The sequence below is a fragment of the Zingiber officinale genome, chromosome 3B, assembly GCF_018446385.1.
Source record: "Zingiber officinale cultivar Zhangliang chromosome 3B, Zo_v1.1, whole genome shotgun sequence".
Lineage (NCBI taxonomy): Eukaryota > Viridiplantae > Streptophyta > Magnoliopsida > Zingiberales > Zingiberaceae > Zingiber > Zingiber officinale.
This window is the reverse complement of record NC_055991.1, coordinates 38,414,988-38,432,566: the sequence shown is the minus strand read 5'-3', so window position 1 is coordinate 38,432,566 and position 17,579 is coordinate 38,414,988. Positions and strand designations below refer to the sequence as shown.

Here is a 17,579-nt window from a genome sequence, read left to right as displayed (position 1 = left end):
CCGGAGCTATAAAGCGATGGGAGAATGCCAATCATCTTATTTTTACAACAGGGTACTCTATCAACTGATAGGGAGCAAGCACGTATGCTAAAGAAAAGGGTTGACCAGTTCACTATGATTAGAAATCAGCTTTATAAGAGAGCTTTCTCCTGTCTTTTACTCAAGTGCATTAGGCCAAACGATATGTAGTACATTTTACAAGAAGCATATCAGGATTCTTGTGGTAATTATGTAAGAGGTCGGTCTCTTGCCCGTAAAATATTATTGGCAGGATATTTTTGGCCTACTTTACAGACTGATGAGCTCAACTAGTAAGAACTTGTTTATCCTGTCAAAAATATCAAAATATCTCACATCATCCTACAAAATTGCTTAAAACCTCTATTGTTTCTTGTCAGTTCGATCAATGGGGTATGGACATAGTAGGACCTTTTCCCTTAGCACCCGCTCAGAAGAGATTTTTACTGGTGCTGTGAATTATTTTTCAAAATGGGTGGAAGTCGAGCCCTTAGCCAAAATAACTAAGCAAATGGTTATTAAATTCTTATGGAAACATATTATCTACAAATTTGGTATTCAACATAAGTTGATTTCTGATAATAGAAGGCAATTTCAGGGCAGAAGGATCCGAGAATAGTGTTTGGGATATGATATTATATATGTCTTCGCCTATATGGCTTATCCACGGAGCAATGAGTAGGTAGAAGTAACAAATAGAGAGATCATTAGAGGACTTAAAACCAAGTTGGATCACGTTAGGGGTAGTTGGGTGGACAAATTACCTAGTGTATTATGAGCATATCGTACAACTCCCGGAGAATTGACAAGTATAACTCATTTTCACCTAGTTTACAGGGGTGAAGCAGTTGATATTAGTGTAGAATCCGACCGAAGACGCTTATATGACAAGGATAATGTTGACCGACGTCTGATGGAGCTCGACTTGATAGAAAAAGCACAAAACAAGGCGACAGCTAGGCTTATATCATATCGCCAAAGGATGAGACAATTATAACAGAAAAGTTATCCCTAAATTTTTTTATGTGGACGATCTGGTATAGAAACGCATCAAGCTAGTCGGAGATGGTAATAAACTGGAGCCACAATAGGGAGAACCATACAAGGTGATACAGAAGTTCGCCTCAGGCTCTTACTATCTCCAAGATGTAGAGGGGAGAAACTAGAAAGATCTTGAAGCGCCAACCATCTCCAATCTTATAGAGCTTGGCAAGTATGCCTGTAATTTACTCTTGTATTTTGTTCAATTTTTTATAAACCTAACGAAAGTGCAGGCGAATTAAAAATTTATTTAGCATCTCAAGCAATCGAGTTTGTTCCATAGACTTTAAATTCTATACAGTCGAACTGCGACTTTAAACTCTATACAGTCGAACTGCGACTTTAAACTCAATACAGTCGAACTGTGAGTTTAAACTCTATATAATCAAGTGGCGACTTTAAACTCAAGAACAAGTAAGCGTGTTCTCAAGCAATTGGTTCTATTCCAAGCCCTTGAGTTTTCGGGCGGGTTCTAAGCAAGTATTCATTCCGGATGGATTATAACATCAAGAAGTTATAAATATCTGATCTATTTATTTCGCTCGGCATTATATGCTCGTCCGGCTCATTATTCCATCCGGGAATTCATTATGAAAACTGCTTATAAATATCCGGTCTGTTTATTTCGCTCGGCATTATATGCTCGTCCGACTCATTATTCCATCCGGGAATTCATTATGAAAACTGCTTATAAATATCTGATTTGTTTATTTCGCTCGGCATTATGTGTTTGTCCGACTCAATATTTCGTCTGGGAATTCATTATGAAAATTGCTTATAAATATTCAGTATGTTTATTCCGCTAGACGCGAGTTTTCACCCAGCTTATTATTCAATCAGGGAATTCATTATGAAAACTAATTAGCAATATATGGAAGGTATTGTTGCCCGACTTGACTATTCATCTTGGCACAAATAATTCGCTCAGCAATGTATTCAGTCCAAGGATCCCTTATAATACCATTCATCTGCTTAGCTGGGTCATTATCTCATCTGACATTTTATGCAGATTGATGTATATTTCATAAAGAGCACACATGGGGTCTAATCTTATAAGTAGTATTAGTGGTTCTAAAGATATGCAGGAAAACAGGTGCTACCTATTTCTAAATACGCAGCTCAGTATTTAATTGTAATTTTTCTTGCATAAATACATATGGTTACATGTTAGGAAATATAAATATATCATTCAAAGTTGCTTAGGATATCTTCTGGGAGCTCATCGAGAAGCTGGTTTTGATTTATAAATTGTAGAGGAGGTTCCGTTGGTAGATATCCTCCCTTTCATAACTGTTAAATTACTCCCCTGGATGCATGGTTAAGGGTTGACTAATTTCTCTTTAAAATCAGTAGAGTTGAGATAAGCTCTTTTCTTAATTTCAAGGCGTTCATGCTCCCTCGCCTTGTGGGCGTTCAGATTAGCTTGTAATGATTCTATCTAGGCTTCTCATGCCTTCAGCTCCTCCTGTCGGTGCAATAGCAGGAAATTTTTATGGGCTAGCTCCTGGGTTAGTTCAGAGGATCCGGACGTATGGGAAAGCTTTAGCTTTTCTAACATAGTGGTCTTATGAGCTAAGTTAGAAATGATTTTATCTTTCAAAGCTCTTTCTATTTAGAGCTTGAATTCGCTGCCTTGCAGCAGGAGCTCCAATTTCTGCTTCTCCATCTGGTGAAAATCTGCCAACTGTTGGTGTTCTCGCAAGATATTTTCCATACCTGAAATAAGTAGGATTTGCTCTTCTACTTTTCTCTTCAAATCGGTCGTCTCATTGCCTGTAGCAGTAGGAGCATATTCTAATTCATTTACACAATCCTTCATAATTTTGTTAGAGAGCTCCAAGCTCCAAGTCTACCATCAATTGACTTAAGTGCATGCCAGAAACATAGAACTAGAAAAGATAGAGATGAGATTGTAACCCTTCAAGGTAATTTATAAGGGAGATTAATTATGAGCTTATTGCAGTAGCCTTTCAAGCGTGTTCATCAGCACACTCTAATACGGTGATCCCTTTTATTTGCCTATATGATTGCATCCAAGGTTTTGTTAGTGAGCATTTTAACCTTAATACCCCATACGAAGGGGAAGCATTGAGCTCTAGCCCTTGTTCGGACAGTAGTATATAAGATTGTTTGAAATGGCGTTAAAGACCGGTTGGAGAGGTGGACCCTAATTGAAGGGCACTAGAGTGCCTAGGACTCATCTCAAGCAGCTCGGGGACTTGCATAGGATCGCTCAAAGCTGGTGTAGTACTGACCGATTGCCTTTTAGTTGATCTGGTGTGAGATCGAGGGTGTTTGGCAGGTCCAGGTCTTGTTCTCTAAATAAGAGAGGCTATAGATGCATCAAGGGAAACTGGTACAAAGGAGAGGAGCTCGGGCAAATTCAGATTTAAAATTCCTGAGGCAGAAGGTCCAGGAATTATCTTAGCTGGTGCTGAAGAGGCCTTGGCCATTTCTCTATCCAGTTCGGTCGGTTCAGAAGTCTGCGTTGCCTTGCAAGATGCAAAGATCAATCTACCCAGTCGCATCATAGCAAGCTTGAGGTTGTATTGATGACGTACCAGGGAGCAGGCTCTTTCACTCAAGCGAAGGGATCCTCAGCTACGTCAAGGGAAGCTTGTTCAGCTAAGGGAAGCTCTGATAGTCCCAAGGTAGAGGATTGAGACATTTGGCGTTTGATTATGAGAGGAGCCTCCGAATTCGAGAAGTCAGAAGGGGGCTCATGAGTAGGTTCAGCTAGGGGAGTGGACCAATAGACGCGGAAGCTTACTTGAGTTGATGCTCCTATAGTAAATCCTCCCCTATCTTGTTTAGGACCGCTCTTGTTAGCTGAGTGTTTTTTATAGGAAAGCTGGGAGAATGATCTCTGCTGCAAAAATAAGTGCATGTTAGAAGGTTATATAACAAATGGTTAGGGAATTACAAATGGTTAGTTACAAGGAAGATAGGGATTTTTTGTTTACCAAAGGTGGCACTTAGCAAGTTGACCGAGGTGAATCCAAAAATAAATAATAAGTCTCCTATGGTCAATACAGGTAAGTTAAATTTCGCGCCTTTTAGTTTTCCTAAAGCATCACGAAGGGTTGGATCTGCAGAGATGTTACCTAAATCAGGGATAGGGGAAAGATCTTGTTGCCAGGTCATAGGGTAAGGTGGAGTTGGAAGAGGTATGAAGAGATATTTATTTCTCCATTCTTCCTGGACTGGAACTCTTAAACAAAACTGCCTTAGGGCGAGCTTGGAATTTGAATAGACCATTAGCTATCTGGCGAGGGCAAAAATAATAGTGAAATAGGCGAAGAGATAAAGGAACATTGAACAAACGAAAGACAACAACGACACCACTTAAGATGCTAAGGGATTAGGGAATAAGTTAGTTTAGAGGAATATTGAAATATCGGCTGACAACAACAAAGAAAGGATGCAAGGGAAAACGGAATCCTGATACCACTTGTTCCCTAAAAATAGCGATGCTCCATGTCGGGGGACGATGAGGATGATCTTCAGGCGTGGGAATGACTATAAAGGAAGGAAGGTCATAGTTGATATTGAGGTCATAGGCATCGTTGATGGTGAAACTGGAAGAACATTGCACATATAAATCATTACTCTCCTCCATTTTTGAAAGAAAAGATCATTGGAGCCAAACTATGGGAGGAACAGAGAATTAGAGAAGAAACAATAAGGACGGTGATGAAAAGAAAGCCCTAGGGGTTTTTCGTAGTGTGTTTATAAGGATTCTTCGAAAAGATTATCTGAATAAGACCATCAGATCATAACAGTAAAAAGGCAGGATTAATTGTGTGAACCATGGGATGATGAAGATGAGGCGATGGAAAAATAAAAAAATTATATACCTATAATGACGTGTACACATAGGTCACCAATAAAAAACCTGCAACAGTGAATGATTCAGCAGACTGTCATCTCGAAGCGTCAATGTTTTTACCGAGGTGGACCCAGATTTTGATGCAACTCTCTAGTCATAGGCCCAAACGAGCCTTTATGACTCGAACGGAAAAATAATAAGTTAAAACTTGGTCAAGTTTGTGCAGATTGACTCTTCACCCCAAACAAATTTAATTTTGGCCCGTCTTAAATATCTTAATTTGGATAAATGTCCTGTTCTAAGGATTAAGGTTCAAGCCGACATAAACCTGAGCAAAAGTTCGCTCAGCCTTAAGGGTCGTACATCATAGTTCGTTTGGCCTTAAGGATGGAACACATTTTACGCAAAATAAAAATTAGGAAGGTTTATCTTTCTATAAGCAATCTTTACTTTACCTCATCCAATTTATTGCCCGAGTGGGCCTTATTGCGCAAGCTAAAGGAGGAACATCAGTTACTAAATGATGAAATTTTAGAATAAAAATGCTTACTAAAATTAATAAAAATTTAAGGACTAGCATATAATGAATGTCAATATCCGATTCATTAAGTCTACAAACTAGAAGAAAACAAGGCAAATCAGGAAAGATTGGGATACAAGCCGAGGGGAGCATTTTGGGTTATCCGGTCGTAGTCTAAGGAACTAGCGGGAGGATCAGAATTTAAGTATCCACCTTTTTTTAGTTGTTGCATTGCACCTTTTGCTCCAAGTATAAGTGCTCTAATGACGGAACGGGCAATCATTGCGTTGAACTCCGATGTTTGGAAAAGCTCGTTTTTCTTTGCTTCGAACCACTCATCCTCCCCCGCCTGATAGGTTTTTAACTCCTCCCGAATTGTTGACAATTCAATTTGGGCATTCACCAGATCCGACAGCAGGGAATCCTGATTAGTCACCAGCTCGGATTCTTTAGCAGTTAGCTCGGCAGTATGTGCGACCTCCAGTGTTTGTAGTTGAGCGGATAGTTGCACATTCTTTGCAATTTATTCGTCCGACTTTGTCTGTATTTCCGCCCAGAGACTTGTCTTCGACTGAAGTTGAGTTTCAAAAGAATCCAAGGTAGTCTTCCACTAGGTTGTCTTCTCAAGTTCAGCTTTGGTAAGCTCTTGAGCCTCTTGGAGTTGAGTAGATAATTCTTTTATTTGCTCAGATGCCCTGGTAGAAATTGCCTCAGAAGTTTACTATTTTAGCAACTTGTTTTCTTGAGTCAAATCATGCAATTGTTGAGCAACGCTCATACTAATTGCCCAGCGCTGAAAAATAAGCATGGTTATGAGCAACCGAAGTAGATGAAAGATAATCAATTAAAATTACGATATCTTAGTTTGCTCATATGAAAACTCATCTGCTAACTCTTTAGGGGGAAGCTCATTGAGCCGATTTTTGGCATTTAACCAAGCATCTATTAGACGATCTCCTAATAAGATGGGGAGAGTATAAGGAAGGAGAGATGTTGGGGAAATTGAAGCTTAGGCAGAAGGTAAAAAAAAGGATGGGTGGTGGGCCAGACTCTGCTTGTACAGTCGCACCGGATTTTCCCCAAAGAGATGTCAAGATGCCTGGAGCTGGTGAACTGCTCGGTAAGGAAAAGTCCTCTCGAGTTTGAACGGGACAGGTGTCAAGAGGGCAGGATAGAGAGCGGACAAGGTCTATTCGGGAGATTGCTCTCGTCCATCTTCCTGGGCAGCATCTTCCGGAGCAGATATTGAAGGTGGAGCATGTGGTAGCTCTCCGGGAAGAGTAGCTACACTGGTTTCAGCTATGTGACTTGTGGAGGTCCCACTAGCGGGGACGGTTGATGGTAGACCTTGCTCGATCAACAACTCCTGCTCCCTTAGCCAGGATAATTTCTTTAGAAATCAGGGCTTTCAAAACAACATCCACTGCACAGGATAAAAAATGTCTCAATTAGTCCAACATAAAAATCAAATTATTAAAACTTACCAAAAGAGCAGGATAATTTCTTTTGGATTGGGCTTGAACTAACTAGATACAAAAACCCCTCTTGCAACCACTGGTGAATTCTGAACCATTGGCTACTCAGCCTAGGAAGATAAGAAATAAAGATAGGATCCTGTCTAAGCTTTGTAGGATTTGGAAAGGAGGAAAAGAAGATTGCCAAGCAGTAGACCAAGTGGTATAATAAGTCATTTCCATAAAGAAGAAATGAGACCAAGCAGTAGAAATGTCGTACTCTTGTTCGAGGACGACATGTCCTCGAAGAAGACTGCTTTTGGGCAAGACTAAAAAAGGAAAGCCCTATGTTCTAATTTTTTTGGAGGTAAGCAAATAAGTACAAATTGTGGGGTAGGAGGAATGCTGAATAGACGAAACAACATAAATATCACACATATATACCGGAAAGCATTCAAAATGAATTGTTGTAAGGGGATATGGAAATACTGACATACCTCTGATAGAAATGGATGGACAGGGAAAAGCAAATCGGTAAATCGACCACTAATTGATCAGAAAAGAAAGTGATATGGTTATCGAGAGGAAGGTAAGGACAATCATCCGAGAAAGGAAGATAGATACGATAATTATGAGGGATTTCATATTTGGAGTAAAGTTCGGTCAGAGGCATCAAAATTTGAGGGGGTAGAGGAGTACCAAGGGGCAAAAGACTCCTGAGCCATTACAGAACAAAACTATAACAAAGGACGAGTAACTTATTGGGTTATCTGGGGCTCGAGAAGGTGAGAATGTAGAAGAAGGAAGGTCGTCAGAGGAAAGCATCGGGAAAGATGCAAGGCAAAGTGTGGAGGGCGCATAATGTTTTGGGTTTTATAAGAGGAATTTAATTGTCACCGTTAGATTGAAACAACATATTTAAGGAGGATTGTTGATATGTAAAGTTAGACGTGCCCTTACGTCATACAAAGAGACGAGTGTCCAAAGACGTTGCAGAGAATAAGTAGTGGTGTCACATGACACTTACATGTAAATGGGCATTTATGATAGACGTGACAAGCGAAGCATTTTGTAGACAAAATGTCTTTCCACCCGTTCTCAATACTGGGGCAAGCATAAGGTGGGCCAATTTTTGAAAAATCACCAAGTACAAAAGGCGAGCGAGCGAGACTAGAACTCAGGTCCAGTCAGTCAGCTCCCCTCCTTTGACTAGACTTGAAGGGGAGACTATTGATACGAGTAGTAATTTATGGACCCAGGAGATAACAAGGTGGCCAAAGTCAAGGCGATGTGGCAGTCAAAGTTAGGATAATGGTGTACTCCCCATCTGGTCCTGCCACCTGTTCGGCATCAAATCATTAAGTCCAGCCTGATCAGGGTATAAACCACACGGGCAAAGGCCGATTAGGCTTAACGCCCTTAGCCTCGTAAAGTTCTTAATATACGATCAGCCAAATAAAAACTGGTCGAACATAAGACTTCCTGTGTACGCCTGGTCGGGCAAAGGTCGGCCAAGATTAGCGCCCTTAGCCTCGCAAAGTTCTTAATATACGATCAGCCAGATAAAGGCTGGTCGAACATAAGATTTTTTTGTGTAAGCCCGGTCGGGCAATGGCTGGTCGGGCTTAGCACCCTTAACCTCGTAAAGTTCTTAATATACAATCAGCCGAATAAAGGCTAGTCGAACATAAGATTTTCTGTGTATGCCCGGCCGAGCAAAGGTCGGTCGGGCGTAACGTCATTAGTCTCGTAAAGTTCTTAATATACGTTCAGCCAAATAAAGGCTGGTCGAACATAAGGTTTCCTCTGTACGCTCAGCCAAGCAAAGGTTGGTCGGGCTTAGCGACCTTGCGTCGAAAAGTTCTTAATATATGATCAGTCGATAAAGGCTGGTCGAACATAAGATTTTTTTGTGTACGCCCAGCCGAGCAAGCACCCTTAGCCTCGTAAAATTCTTAATATACGATCAACCGGATAAAGGTTGGTCAAACATAAGGTTTTCTGTGTATGTCCGACCAAGCAAAGGTTGGCCGGGCTTAGCGCCTTTAACCTCGTAAAGCTCTTAATATACGATCGATTGGATAAAGGCCAGTCGAACATAAGGCTTTCTGTGTATGCCCGGTCAGGCAAAGGTCGGCCAGGTTTAACATACTTAGCATCAAAAAGCTCTTAATATACGATCGGCTGGATAAAGGCTGGTCGAACATAAAGCTTTCTGTGTACACCCGGTCAGACAAAGGCCGGCCAGGTTTAACACACTTGGCCTCATAAAGCTCTTCATCTACGATCGGTCAGATAAAATCCAGTCGAACATAAGGTTTTCTGTGTACGTCCGACTAGGCAAAGGTCGGTTGGGCTCAAAGATACTCAACCTCATAAAGCTCTCAATATATGCCCGGGCGGGGAAAGGCCGATCTGGTTTAAAGGCACCTATCCTCTGGAGGCTTCACATGAAAGGGCTGGCCGGGCGAAGGTCAGCCGAGTTTAAGATTACCTAATATCATATCGTTTCTTAAATGTAGTTTTATTATACAATTGGTACTTCTTGAATGGATTTTTGGCATACTTTTGGCACCATATCAACCTCTGAACAGATCTTTACAGTATTTAATATACGACAGAGCAGATTAATACAAAAGCAAGTCTAAATATGGTCGGCCTCGGAGACCGGACAAGATATACTCAGTAGACAACTTCTGACAACATTATAATAGCTTATTAGGACCTGTCGCAAATATTCCTTTGAAGCCTTCTTCGAAGGTTATTATGTCTCTCATAAGCCAACTAATCATGACAGCATATTCCTTTAACCACCTCAGTAATACATGAAGTATAAACGACAAAAGAGATACATCAATGGGTAGACAAAAGATTCCTCGTATAATTATTTCGTAATGTCTAGGTTGTACACTTTTCATCACCTAACAAACTCCAACAACTTAAGTCACCTCATGATCACGAAGGTTATGAGAGGTGATATATAAAGGGGTTCTCTCTGTTAGGAAGGTACAAAATTAGCATCATCTAAACCTTACGCTTGCGTGTATCTTTTACTGTTCTTCATTCACCCACCGAAAATTGTACTGACTTGAGCATCGGAAGGTCTTGCTAGGGAGCCTTCCCTGATCTTCTTTGATCACTAACGCTTTGCTAGATCGTCGGATTGTGTGCAAGATCGGAGGAAAGTTCCGTTCCAAGCTGAAGAAGTCTCCCATCAGTCAACAAACCATCCACCAAAACTAGCGAGTCAACTCCCTAGCCTTCATACATGATCAGCCACCTTAGCGTCAGTGTTGAGAAAATCGGACCGGACCGGCTGGTCCGGCCGGTTGAATCGTGAACCGCCTCTTAATCCGGTCCGGTCCACCATTAAAGCCGAAAAAATAAAAAAAAACGGTCAAAATAGCTTAAAACTGGTCAAAACCGCTCGAAATCGATCAAAATCGCAGGTTCAATCAGGATTGAAGCATGATTTTTAATTATTGAAGCATGATATATATATATATAACGGTTGAACCACCGGTTCGACCGGTCAAACCTTAAAAAATCTCGACCCGATCATCGCACCGGTTCAGTGACCAGTCCGATTTTCAAAACATTGCTTAGCGTCCCCTATAGGGTGGCCCCACAAACTCTGAAAGGGGGATAAATCACAAGGGTCATTTGCCTAGTACAACAGCTCTTTGCATGGGGAGGTCAAGCACTCAGCGAGACATTTTGCACCCGCTAAGAATTGACTCCAAGGCCTATTGTAGCAAATACTCATGCAGGTACCAACTACATCAACCGGGCTTGGCTTGGTGGATCATTGATTTGACAATGGGTTGTTGGTTCGAACATGGCTCTTCTAATGGTCATCTTGTATGTTTATCAAATTGAGAATTTGCCAAAAAAAATTAATGGAAACTAATTTCATCATTACAAGAGGTGGACACTCTCTCTTCTTAATCTTTAAGATGATATTGACTTGCACGGTTTTCTATAGTTCGAAAATCGCCTCCTAATATACAATGATCACTCATCTTTGAATAACAGCACTCCATATTCTAAAACTCCATAAACCTATAAGGCCTTGGAAATCTCTCAGATGAATGGAAGATAAGAAGGTTTAGAACCAAGAAGAGAGGATGCATGAGATGTTTTTGGATGTCTACCTACCTTTATTTTTTAAAAAAGGTTTTAACCTCTTACGATTACTATTATCAATAATCTAACTAAAACTTACCATAAATTATTGTCTCCTAAATTATTATTGTTTGATACTCCTTTATACCCTTTACCATGAAGCATTTATGAGGCTTTGAATAATAATGGAAAGACAATAATCAACAACCATATACAAGATCAAGGCTATTCTGTTCTTGTTCCTTCAACAATTGCAAATCTCCGTCGTTTGTTCAAAATGCAATTTTCAAGTTTTAAAATAGTAAATTACTATGTCAGCGGGAGTTAATTTCATACCTGAATTCCACTACCATTCTCACTGCCATCCGTTGCATTCAAATCATTGCAACTGTTATCCTCAGCATTGCTCCTCTTCGTTTTAGAGTCAACAGGGCTTCTTGATTTGGCTGACTTTTGGGTCTGGATACCACTCTCGCTGCCGCTGCCACCACCGTCACCACTGCCACTGGACTGATAATGAGTAATAAATTTCACAATTAGAAGCAAAAGGGAAAAATATTAGTTTTGACCTTAAGGCAACTGTACCTTGCACAAAAAATTTACAAAACAAGATGAAGGAATTAGAAACCATAAGCAGGATTTCGATGGGCAATACCACCATTCATGTTGATTTTTATAGGCTTAAGCTAGAACCTAAAATGCCAAAATTTAACAGCGTGAATAGAAAATTACACTTTGAAGTCTCCTCCAGACATGTTGCCATAGATTCTTAAGTTCATTCTTACGAATAGGCTTCACCAGAAAGTCCACTGCACCTTTTGACAAGCATTTAGATACAGTACCCATGGAATCGTTCGACGACATCACTGCAGTAAAGCTCATCAGTGTAGTAGTTAAAAGTACCAATGGAAATTGATTCCATAACAAAATCCAAAATGGAATCAACTACAATTTAGGAACAGTACTCACTAATCACAGGAATATTGTTGCAGGTCTTATGGTTCATGATCTTGCTTAGAAGAGCGACACCACAAAAATCAGACATGAATACCTCAGTCAAGACAAGGTCAATATGATTAGAGAGGTCTTCTAAGATTTTCCATGCTTGCAAACCATTAGCAGCAACTGTAACTGTGAAGAAGTGACAAAATTTCATCAGCTAATGTAATTCTGTATACACCATGGAGATACATAAAGACTATTGCTAGAGATCAGAAACTGAACTGTTTAGGTAAACAGAAAAGTACTAGGAATTAACAATCTGAGAACTTCAAAATTGTTACAGGAAAACATTATACATCATGTTGTAGTTGTATGCAGGAAAACGTTGTTCAATGAATGTAGATTCCTCTACATTCAGCAAACAGAGTAGGCATATAATTAAACGCAACAAACATTATATGCAAGGTCATCGAATTCTAAATTTAGGTTATGAACAAAGGCTAGATCTAAGATCATATTTAATTGAGATAAAAAAAACTTAATTAAATAAAACAACAACAACAACAATAACCAAGCCTTATCCCATTAAGTGTAGTTGGTTATATGGATCATTTTATATTATTGAGCTCTATCTCCTACTATATCATCATCTATACTTAAATAAATTTTATTTTATTATTGTTAACTAAGTCTTGTTTGGCCTTCCTCCTCCTAATTAGAGCATTTATTGGTCGTCTAAATACATACACGTACCATCTTAAACGTGTCTCTCGAAATTTTCCCTCATGCAACTCCAACTTTCTCTCTAATGCTTTCATTTCTTATTTTGTCCATCCTGGTATGTCCACGCATCCATCTTAACATTCTCATCTCTGTAACTCTCATCTTCTGCTCATGTGCTCGAGTCATACTCAACATTTAGCTCCATATAACATAGCAGGTCTAATTGCGATTTTGTATAACTTTCCTTTAAGTTTTAGAGGTATTTTACGGTCACATAAAACATCCGACGCTCTCCTCATTTCAATCATCCTGCTGGTATATTCTATGTTAAGACATCTCTCTCAATCCCTCCATCATTTTGCTCCTAAAAATTTAAAGCTCTTGGTTCCGGACAACTCGTCATCTCCTATCTTAATAATTGCCTCATTATGTCTAATATTGCTAAATCTTGATTCTACTAAACCTAAAATCTTTCCCTTCTAGTGTTTCCCACCAAGATTCTAGTTTAGCATTTACTCCTTAATTTTTTTTCTATTACTTTTTCCCAAAGTTTCATGGTATGACTCATTAGTTTAATACTCCTACAGTTTATACAATTTTGTACGTCTCCCTTGTTCTTATATAATGGAACTAGAGTACTTATCCTCCATTGATCAGACATTTTTTTTTTGTTTTCAATATCTTGTTAAATAATTTTCTAAGTCATTCAATACCTTATTCCCCTAGACACTTCCATACATCTATCAGAATATCATCTGGTCCAACGACTTTTCCACTGTGCATCCCATTTAAAATTTGTTCTACTTCTGAAGTTTGAGTTCTACAATAAAAATTTAAATTTCTATTCTCATTTGAGCTACTTAAATTACCCAAGTTAAGTTGGTCAGCTAAACCTTGATTAAAAATTTGATAAAAATACTTCTTCCGCTGCTCTTTTATTTCTCCATCGTTTACTAGTATCATATTACATTCATCTTTAATACATTTTATTTGCATAAGATTAAATATCTCCTTCCCGTTCTTTTGTATCTAATTTTTGATATAATCGTTCAAAAGTTTCATTCTTTATTTTATTCACTACTTTCTTAACTTCATTCTGGGATATTTATATTTTTTTTTTAAGTTTTCCTCATTTTTATAGATATATAATTCCTTATAAGGTATTCATTCTTCCTTCACTTTCTCTTGTACTTTCTCATTCCATCACTAAGATTCCTTTCTTAGTGATGCATGCCCTCACCGAGTATACTCTTAGCTACTTATTTTAACTTTAATATCATCTTATCCCATGTCATATTAGAGTCACTGTATATTTCACCTAATGTTTGTAATCCTACCTTCTCCTTAAATATATTTTGTTTCCCATCCTTTAACTTCCACCATTTAATTCTAGGAGTCGTATATATTTTCTTTCTATTGATACTATGTTTAAGGCGTATATTCAGCACTACTGACCTATGTTGCGTAGTTAAGCTTTCTCTAAGGATGACCTTGCAATATTTACAAATCTTTCTATCCTTCTTCCTAATCATAAGAAAAATCAATTTGCGATTTATTATTTCCACTTCTGAATGTGACTAACAATAGCAATGTTGCAATAGGTGAAATCCGTACACCCTCATGATTGCCCCACATTATTAGAGGGAGTAAATCAGGTATCGAGCAAGCCCCGTGTGGGAGGGCATTTGTCAACAACAGAGGAGGAGGAGCAGGAGGAGGAGAGAAGTACGGAGGTAGAGGAAGTGGTAGACAAGGTAGAGGAAGAAGCATACCACGTACCTTAAAAAAATCTCTCCCGTCGTAAAACACTAGTCTCCTTTGTCGCTTGTGGAGGAAGATTTGGGGTGGAGGAACACAACTCGTGGTTCCTCCACCCCAAATTTAGGGTTGTGTCAACGCCTCATGCTTTCTCGACTGCAAGTCCGAGAGTGCATAAAAATTTTTGTGCATGCCGATTAGCACAACACTAAATTTGATTATTTGTTGGTGGCAATATGATATTTTTGTAAAAGAGAAAAATCAATTATTATAGCTACCATGCTTAGTACATATTTGCTTATTTGGAGTACATATTAGATAATGTTTCCATCCGACTAATGAAAGCTATATTGGTCTAATCTTTTACAAAAATATGAAACAAATTAAGTTATATTATCAAAGAAATAATCACCATTTTAATCAATTTCAATAATCATCCATATATAGTTTTGCTATGTCTTTGAGAGGCCCAAATTGGAGTAGATCTTATAATATTTATGAACCAGCTTAATGTTTAATTTTTAAACATATAAACCTTCTATAATAAGGACTAGGATACTGCCATGTGTCCTGATAATTTTTTTCATTGAACAAATAACATACTAACAGAGCATTTCTTAACAAACTTTACTGGAAATATAGAAACCATATATAAGTATATGATAGAAAAGGAATGAGGCACAATTTGACCTAGATTAGCTTTTTAACTATTCAATTTTATTGATTCTATAAACTGGGTGATCAGCTTAATTTTGTGCCTAGTAGGTCCTCTTTAGACCAAAATATTATTAGTGATTCATCATTAATGATCAGCCCTTACGACTAAAGTTCACAAACTGTTACCACTTAAGTTGAAGTCTTGGATCCAACATGAAATGGCATCCGCAATTTGATTCCCTGCTATGGCGAATTTGTAAGAATTTTTCCCCCAAATGGGGCGCGCAACCAAAAGATGTTGGACTTCTTGACCGCCCGCCACAAGCGCTCCCTGATTTACCCTAGTGGCAGGTGGAAAAATTCTGTGGGACCGAACCGGTCACCCCAGGGCTAGCTATGGGTTTACCATTTTTTATTTTTATCTTGGATCCAACATGAAACATAAAACCACATGTTATTAATACTCTTTGTTTACAGAAGGGACAACAAGGACTTCTAGATTCAATTAATCACCTTATATAATTAAGATTCCTAAAACATCACTATTAAGAAAAAGACACTATATTCATTGAAAAAAAAAACAAGAATACGAATATATTTTTTATGATCAGGTGATTTCTGACAATCAACGGCCAGAAACCACCAAAAGAAATATCATTTTGCAAGGATACATCTCTAAAGAAAGCCAAGAGTTCATAATAAAAGAATAAATAAAGGCTTGAAAGAAAACGATGACGTGTTAGTATATGGTCAAGCAGAGAAGATAGCTAAGCTCGTTACCTTCGTAACTACAATTACGTAGCAAGGCAGTAACGACTTGGCGAGTAGAATCATCATTTTCCACAAGTAAAACCTTGAGAGATCTGACAGGAAGGAACCTCTCCCACCTTACGATTGGCTCAGGAGGCTGCTCAGGCTGTTCCTGGAGTCCAGCCTGATGTGTCCCTTTCAGATTTTCAATTGCCACATTGTTTCGGGAATTATCGTGTTCAGAGATTCCCTTCCCCTTCCTTAAGACACCATCCCTGACTTCCTCGCGTTCATACAGTATGTGTTGGTTTCTTTGTTCCGCCCCGTTGAAACTAACCTGGTGCATAGTTCCCATCGACCAGACTCTCCTTTAGGTTTTGTTGAGTTGTCGGTGTAGTCTCAAAGCAGTGAACACATTCCGTTGCCTTCACGACAGCATGATGCGGAAGCAGGGAAAACAAATTAATGTGGACAAGAACACTCAAAGATGGAATCGTTTCATATAGAAATTTCTACTAAAAGAAACTGTTCTGTCAGAGAAGATTCCAGGAGCAGAGGATTAATAGCTGTTACTCCCCTCGCGAATTAGCAAAACCAGAACAACACGGTAAACCCGATCAAAATAAAACATCAAGAAGAAACCAAAACGCGGCGACACAAAGTCCTTTCTAATTTCTCTGAGATCGAAACAAACAGCTAAGTTAGCAACAGGATCACAGAGTAGTAACATTAAAGAACACTAAATCTAAAAGCTATATTAGGGTATAGAAATAAACAGAGAAGAAATCTAAGCTGTACGAAAGATTATTTAATATTATTCCGATCGAAATATTGAGACCCAAACGAATCAGGAAACAAAACACACACATCCCGATAAACGAGTAACAGATAATCCACCGAGAGAGCAGCCAAGAAACATTATAGAAAACAAGGGTCTCCATGTCTTCAACGAATATCAAATACGCGTTTCAGTTAGGAAGTTACAAATACCATAAACAAGTAACAGGTAAAGAAAAACACAACAAAGAATCGAAACAAGAAGAAATTAAAGAAATGGGTCATAAGAAAACTCGATCGAAGGGCACGCAAGTGTCTCGAGGAAATAAAGGTTCGAGCACTACCTTCGCTACGGTCGAAATGGCGAAGGGGAGCAGAGCCCCAAGATCAACCGCCGGCGAACGGAGAGGTTGAAGGCTCCGTGGGGAGCAGCGATAAGGAGATGACGATGGAAAAGGAGAGAAGAGATCAGGTTGGAGCGAATGCGGAGCTCATGGGGCGGTGGAGAAGACTGGCCATTGCGAGGGAAGAATGAGGTCGCAGAAGCCTTAGTCCGAGAGAAGAAAGCCAGACACCCAGATGTATCGAGAGCCAGAGCTAGAAGCGGGTCGGGTACGAACGGGCCCGCCGAAGAGGAGTGACGTGGTACAAATGGCGGTAGGGAGCGGGCGAGAGATCCGACGTGCGCTGCGAATCATATCAAATGCCGGTTGCTAATGCTCGGCGCGTATCCCCGAGATCAAAACGGCCCCACTGCCCTATCTTTTCACGTTGCCTCGGCGGTGTCGGCCCGGGTGACGACTCCGCGTCGCTTTCTAAAAAATAGATATTCCGCGGTTGTATCATTAGACTCTTAAGACACCAAAACCACTCACCCTCTTTCGCCACTTCGATATCATTTAGCTCTTTCCTAGGCCTCAAAAACAATGGCTGCCGAGATCATATATTAATGGGTCTTTACCGTACAGAACTTGATTTTAGCCAA

At 39.4% G+C, this 17,579-nt stretch overlaps 1 pseudogene; it reads right to left on the bottom strand.

The window, feature by feature from the left end:
* The window catches only part of LOC122056397, a 30,365-nt pseudogene extending 13,219 nt beyond the window's left edge, over window positions 1-17,146 (bottom strand).
* Window positions 17,147-17,579: the final 433 nt, after the last annotated feature.